Here is a 7,332-nt window from a genome sequence, read left to right as displayed (position 1 = left end):
CTCGATTGGTGGGAGTCCTACCCAGCTCGGGACCGCGACGCCCTCACTTGGGTCCAGTTCCGGGAGCGTTTCAGGAACCACCACATCCCTGCTGGAGTGATGAAGATGAAGCACAAGGAGTTCCTTGCGCTTAAGCAGGTAAATTAGAGTAAAATCTTTCCGCAATTTCTTTTTGAGCTCAAACCCACCCTTGTTATAAGAAATGCTGAGTAAATTTCCATCCTTTTTTTCCGGTGATGATCATTTCAGGGAGCTATGACGGTGATCGAGTACCGTGATTGTTTCCTCCAGCTCGCTCGCTACGCCCCCGCTGAGGTCGCCAATGATGGCAATAAGTAGGAGCGCTTCAGGGAGGGACTCGATGACCACCTGAAGTACGCGCTCATGAACCACCGCTTCGACAACTTCAACCAGCTGGTTGACGCTGCCCTCAACACCGAGCGTAAGCGCCGGGAGATTGAGGACAAGAAGAGGAAGATGGCTCCTGCTGCGTCTGGCAGCAACACCCGGCCTCGGTACCAGTACCCGCAGCAGCAGCACCAGAGGCAGATCCAGCAGTACCAGCAGCGACAGCAGTAGTACTCGCCTCGTCCTCAGCAGCAGCAGCAGGCGGGACAGGGCCAGAGGCTTCCAGCACCTCCGGCACGCTCTGCTCCACCGGCTCCACCAGCTCCGCGGCAGGGAGTGCCTACTCCTCCTGCCGGGCAGCAGGCTCCAGCACTCCCACGGGTGTGTTTTCACTATGGCGAGCCGGGACACTACGCCAACGTTTGTCCTCGGAAGGCGCAGTCCGGATAGTAGGGGCGCCCAGCTCAGCCCAAGGCGCCATCCCAGGGCAGGGTGAACCACGTGACGGCCGAGTCAGCGGCCGAGGCTCCCAATGTGGTTATTGGTACGTTCATGGTCAATACTCACCCTGCTACAGTGCTTTTCGATACTGGTGCTACGCATTTCTTCATTACTCGGTCTTTTGTTGAGCATCATGGCATTCATACTAGCACATTAAAGAGGGGCATGTTAGTATCTTCACCGGGAGGGCAGTTGAGGTCTCATATCTTCTGTCCTAGAGTCAGTGTTGTCATAAGGGGGTTAGAGTTCAGTGCTAATCTGATGGTGCTAGACACCAAGGGTATCGATGTGATCTTGGGAATGGAGACCCTTGTTAGATGGGGTGTCAGGATTAATTGTGCTCAGAGGACTGTCCACTTGTCGGCACCGGATGGACAGGAGGTCGCAGTCAGTGCTTCGGAGCCTTCTGGAATTTTTTCTCAGATGGAGGCTAGACCCACGGATGGTATTCGTGTGGTGTTTGAATTTCCGGATGTCTTTCCGGATGATTTGCCAGGTATGCCGCCTGATCGCGACATTGAGTTTTCTATTGATCTCTTGCCTAGCACAGCTCCTATTGCTAAGCGGCCCTATCGTATGGCACCCGTTGAGCATGAGGAAGTTAATAAGACTGTCGACGAGTTGCTAGCCAAGGGCTATATCCATCGTAGTTTCTCTCCTTGTGCTTTTCCTGTATTGCTTGTAGAGAAGAAGGATGGCACGAAGAGAATGTGCGTCGATTATCGGGATCTGAATGCAGTCACCATCAAGAACAAGCATCCATTGCCTCGTATTGAGGATCTCTTTGATCAGCTTCAGGGTGCTTTTGTATTCTCGAAGATTGATCTGCGTTCGGGTTATCACCAGCTGAAGATTCGTCCTGAGGATATCCCGAAGACGGCATTCACCTGCAAGTATGGGCTATACGAGTATACGGTTATATCTTTTGGCTTGACCAATGCTCCGGCTTTCTTCATGCATCTGATGAACAAGGTTTTCATGGATTATCTGGACACCTTTGTGGTGATATTCATTGATGATATCCTGATATATTCCAAGTCAGAAGCAGAGCATGAGAAGCATCTGAGGCTTGTGTTGCAGAGGCTCAGAGAGCACAAGCTGTATGCCAAGCTCAGCAAGTGTGAATTCTGGATTGACGAGGTTCCATTCCTCGGTCATGTCATCTCTAGGGGAGGTATTGCTGTGGACCCCGGAAAGGTGAAGGATGTGCTTGACTGGGTGGTACCGCAGACAGTGAAGGAAGTCCACACTTTTCTGGGCTTAGCAGGATATTATTGGAGGTTCATTGAGAATTTCTCCAAGATTGCGAAGCCTTTGACTTCCTTGCTAGAGAAGGGTGTGGATTTCTCTTGGACTGATGAGCGTCAGAAGGCCTTCGAGGAGCTGAAGAAGAGGTTAACTACGGCGCCAGTCCTTACTCTGCCAGACCAGAGCAAGAGGTTCACAGTGTATTGTGATGCTTCGAGAGATGGTCTTGGTTGCGTCCTGATGCAAGAAGGCAGAGTGATAGCTTATGCTTCGCGGTAGTTGCGCCGGCACGAGCTAAATTATCCCACTCATGATCTGGAGTTAGCCGCAGTTGTGCATGCTCTGAAGATATGGAGGCATTACTTGTTTGGGCAGAGGTGTGTTATTTACACCGATCACAAGTGTGACAGTTCATGTGTTTGTAAGCTAGGCTTATAATTTGATAGTGTGAAGTGTACGCTTGTTAAGTGTTAAACTTTTGTGTGTTTGTGTGAAACTTTTGAAAATTTAAAGTGCAAGTAAAAAGGGCATTTTTGTAATTACAGAAAAACCTAGGGTTGTTTCTGTAAAATGTATTTGAATAGGAGGAAATTTCAAAATAAAGGAAATATATTTTTCTTACTTTATGTCTTGTAAAAATATATATTTATCCAAAAGTTTCATTAGAAATGCGTGTGTTGAAGTATGTAAAAATTTTGGGTAAAATGGTGATAATAAGGGTATTTATGTAATTTTAGAAAAGAACAAGTCCTTTTATGCAAAATAGGTGATTTACAAAAGTAACTTTCCCAAAATTACTAGAAGTAAAAAGGTAATAATGTAAACAATCATGACTTACATAGCATCTTGCAAAAATGGCCAATGTTATATGTAATTTACACTAACAAGGACAAAGATTTTATAAAATTCAAATTTAGTCCAAGACTTAAAATAAAACTTCATATTTTGAGTTTTGGAGTTCAAACCCTAAAACAAGATTGTAGAGCTTGAAAAGTTGTACAACTTTCATTTTGGTCACATTTATGTTTGAGCCCTAGAACAGTAGTTAAATTTGTTTTTACCAAGAGGTCCCTGTAGATTTCTAAAATTACAAACAAGTCCTTAGGAAATCCCCTTTGTCTTCCTCCTCTAGCGCTCCTCTGTTTTTATGTTCTGCAGCTCGCCGCTCTACCGCCGTTCTTGCCACCTCCTGCTGCAAATTTTCCACGCGTCACTGCCCCTCAGCTCCTCCTCTGGCGCCCTTATCTCTTCTCCCACCGGCAGCACAGTCCCGTCCCTATCCTCTCCCTCTCTTTTTTCCTCAGCACAAACAGGCAGCAGCTGGCGGCAGTAGGCGCCAGAGCTGGCGCTGGGCAGGAGGAGCGCGGCAGCAAGCAGTGGCCGGCGCTGTGGCAGCGCTGGGCGGCCCAGGCGCGCGGCTGGAGGCGAACTTGGGCAGCTCGGTGGCCCGAGCGGCGCGCAGCGAGGCAGGCAGGGGCGAGCGCGGCCCAGGAGGAGGAAGCGCGTGGAGCGCCAGGCGACGCAGTTCCAGGCGGGCCGCAGGAACCGGAGGCGTGCGGCTGGCGGCGGGAACCGGAGCAGCAGGCGGTAGCAGCTGCAGTGGCTCGCGGCCCAGGCGCGGGGCGACCCAGAGCGGAAGCGGGCGGCGGTAATGCGCGGCGCGGCGCGCGGCTGGCGCTGGGCCCAGGCGCAGGCGGGCCGCGGGAGGCAGGCGGCAGTGGCCGCAGCTCGGGCGAGCGCAGCGCAAGCGCGGCTGGCGGGCCAGGCGCGCTCGCACGAGGCAGCGGCAGCGCGCGGGAGCTGGCAGGCGGCCCGAGCGAGCAGGGCGGACCCAGGCTGGTGCGGGTGAAGGTGCTGGTACGGCGCGGGCAGAGCCGGCTCGGCGCAGCGCGCAGGGACACGGCAGCTGCCGGCATGGCTTGCTCTCACCCGAAATCGACCCCCCCCACGGCACCTCCTCTGTTTCCCGTTTCAAGCTCCCAGGAAGGACTTCGTGCAACAATTAAGACAAGGTCAGGGAGTTTTCTGCGAAGTCTAGACTCATGAGAACAGTAAAGTTTGAGGACCTCTGTGTAAGGGTATTATTTCATGTGAGCTGTGTTGCTGACTTATAAATTCAATAGAAAATTGTAGGAAATTCTAAAAATTACAAAACCAGTTTTGTTAGAAACTAGATTTTGAGCTCTACAACTTCTATTAAGTGAGTTTGATATGAAACCAAATAGTTTAGAATCTATGTTAAATCTAAGATAAGCTAGAGTAATATTCATAGCTTCTACGTGTTAACTCTGTAGATCATGATTTTTGCTATACAATTTTTATAGATTAAGTATGAATTGATGTGGAATTTTCAAATCTAATTTTGTTTTGTAACTTAAAATTCTTTTAAGTTACTCAATTCAATTTGTGTTATAGAAGAAATAGCTAAGCATATCCACTTAAAATTATGTTTAGGCATGTGTGCTTGTTATTGCAATATGTTTCTTGTGCCGCTTGTTTAAATCTTAATTAGACTTGTTATACAACTTTAAAGCATAAGAGAGGTCTAGTTCGAACGTGAAATGTTTGATTTATATTTAACCTATTATTTGTGTGACGCTAAACTTAATTAATTATTGGTAGCCCAAGTCTTTGCCATAGATTGACTAAAGATAAATTGTGCACCATGCTGATGTACTTGCTGCTTCTATGGCAAACTTTTTGTGATGATTGATTAACCCTTGTTCATATGGATGCTCATACCTTTGCTTAAGTCTTGATTACAACCTTGTCAGAGCCCCTTCCTATGTAAAGGTCCTAGTTTACCTCGTGTATCGATTACTTAGCTGATACACCTTTGTAACTAGGCTTAGTAATCGACTACTAGTTCGGCCAATTTTTGATAAGCGTAACCCTATCGGCCATGAGCCTTTTAAACTTCTTCCCTACCGGCAAAAGCCCCTCAGCCGATGTTAACCACCCTATCGGTCCGATCCAAGGTTAGTGCCCTAATTGACCCAGTCCAATCTAGACAACCGCGTTGGCTATACGTCAATCGGTTGTTTTGTTGTTAAAATCGAACCAATCAAACACTAATTACTTCGGTTAACACTCTAGTCAAGAGTTGGATAGGCACATTCAATAGAGAACGTATTTATCGGCTAAAGCACAGCCAGTACAGCATAGGGAATCGGCTACTTATGCCGATTCACAAAATCTAGCACATGCGCACATATTAGCTCGGCCAATGTTCACTCTCAACTAGTTTACCAATACACAATCAAATAGTTACATACCCTGATCAGCTAGCATGCTGATGTTTACAAATCGACTAAATTGCTAAAAACATAAATCGGCTATGCCGATGTGCACAGTGATCAACTAACCCTCCGATTTAAATAACGTATCGGCTGCACATAGTCGACGTATCGGAGATACACACACGATCTTAAAGTTCTGTTATCCACTGATCTAAGCCAATTCCAGTTGTTTCCCATAGCGGTCAAATATGACCGGTCAATCCTTAGTTTTCCTATCCTTATCCACACACTGTTATCAGCCGATTTATCGGCTGAGAGATCGGCTGTATGCTTACCGGTTACATACCTCAACCACACCTCCATCAGCTGCACCCCTGTAGAACACATCGCCATCGGCACCAACCTATCAACCACGTCCTCTTTACTCTAACTCCACACTCATGGTCTCACCAATCTAGTTTAATATTAATGTTCTGTTACACCTAATTCTTGAAATAGGTCTAACTTAGATAACCCCATCGGCTGTATGACAATTGATTGTTGTACTGACGTGATCAAGTCGATGCAACCACACCTATTTATCTAGGTTAACACTTAAGCGCATCTCAATAAGGCACAGTTAGTGCATAATAGGACAATCAGCTACATGGCTGATGTACCCCAATAGATGTAGGAGAACATTAAGGATGAAAACCAGCTACACAGCCAACCCACCAATCGGCTGAGCACGCCGAGGCCCAAACCGTACGGATACATAGTTCGACTAGTCTACTAATACACTATCGGCTAGTTACTCGCACTAATCAACTAGCTATGCCGATACATCACTCGACTAATTCTACCGATGTATAAATCGGCGAATGTGCCGATACACCAAATCGGCTAGAATGTCAAATCACCAATCGACTAGTTTTGCTAAAGCATGGATTCGCTATGCTGATACGCACGCGATCGGATAAGTACGCCGATACTCGCACAGTTTAGTTACGACACAGCTGCTTTAGGAAACATCCCTCTGCTAAAGTGATCGATGTTTTCATCGATCAATTAGAAAACCAGTGCACCTGTCAACCGGCTACCCAGACCAAAGTACACAACCTTGGATCAGTAAGATCGCACAGTAGACACACCTCTGTTAGGCACGACCAAAGCACATCAGTCAGCTAAACCGGATGCATCCTCATCGGTTAAGGTCAAGATCTATACACCAACTAATTAAATAACTGAACATGCTACCTAATGAAGTTAGTATAGATGTTTAGGGTAAACCCCCTGTGCCTAACGAGACTAGTTAGTTTAGTTAATACTCGATAAATGACTGCCCAGTACAGGGTAGTTAGGTTGTTTGTCGAAATGTAATGTTCCTTTATTTGGATTGCAACTTTATCGTGAGTTGAAATGAAAGTGTATGCATTCATTAAACTCCATCTTGCATATCATATAGATTCGACCACTCTCGCCGACGGAAATTACCAACTAATCCCGGAACCAGAAGGAAGTTATTCTGAAGACCCTAGGAACTTCGTCGCGGGATTATCTGAAGCCCCGAACCAAAGTTCGGAAGATATTGACTTACTGACTTCGGACCCACCAATAAAGGCAAGCCCCGGACATAACCTCTACTTTACTACACTGCAACCTATATTATGTACATATATTTGTATGCATTAAGTTCTTAGGAGTTGTTTGGAAAACTTAGTTGCATTATTCTAGGAACCAATGTAATGAACACTAGAATTGGAGTCCGACTAGCTGCTCTGCTTATAGGACCGGTAGAAGTCGAGTGATTTCCTGTCACTCGCGCGATATAGGAAATTGTAATGTTTACATTCCTGCTATCACTATAAGGATACCGGACGGGAGTTTTATGAGGTATCATGGTCAAGATGATACCCCGTCTGTGTTGATGAATTTGTTAAGGTCGCAGTGTGTGGTAGCGGTGGTTAAGCGTTTGAAAGTACTAGCCACATGCCGTGAAATATGGTAAGCGGTAAGC

This window comes from Panicum hallii, chromosome 7, assembly GCF_002211085.1.
Source record: "Panicum hallii strain FIL2 chromosome 7, PHallii_v3.1, whole genome shotgun sequence".
Classification (NCBI taxonomy): Eukaryota; Viridiplantae; Streptophyta; class Magnoliopsida; order Poales; family Poaceae; genus Panicum; species Panicum hallii.
Note: the sequence above shows the minus strand (reverse complement) of the source record.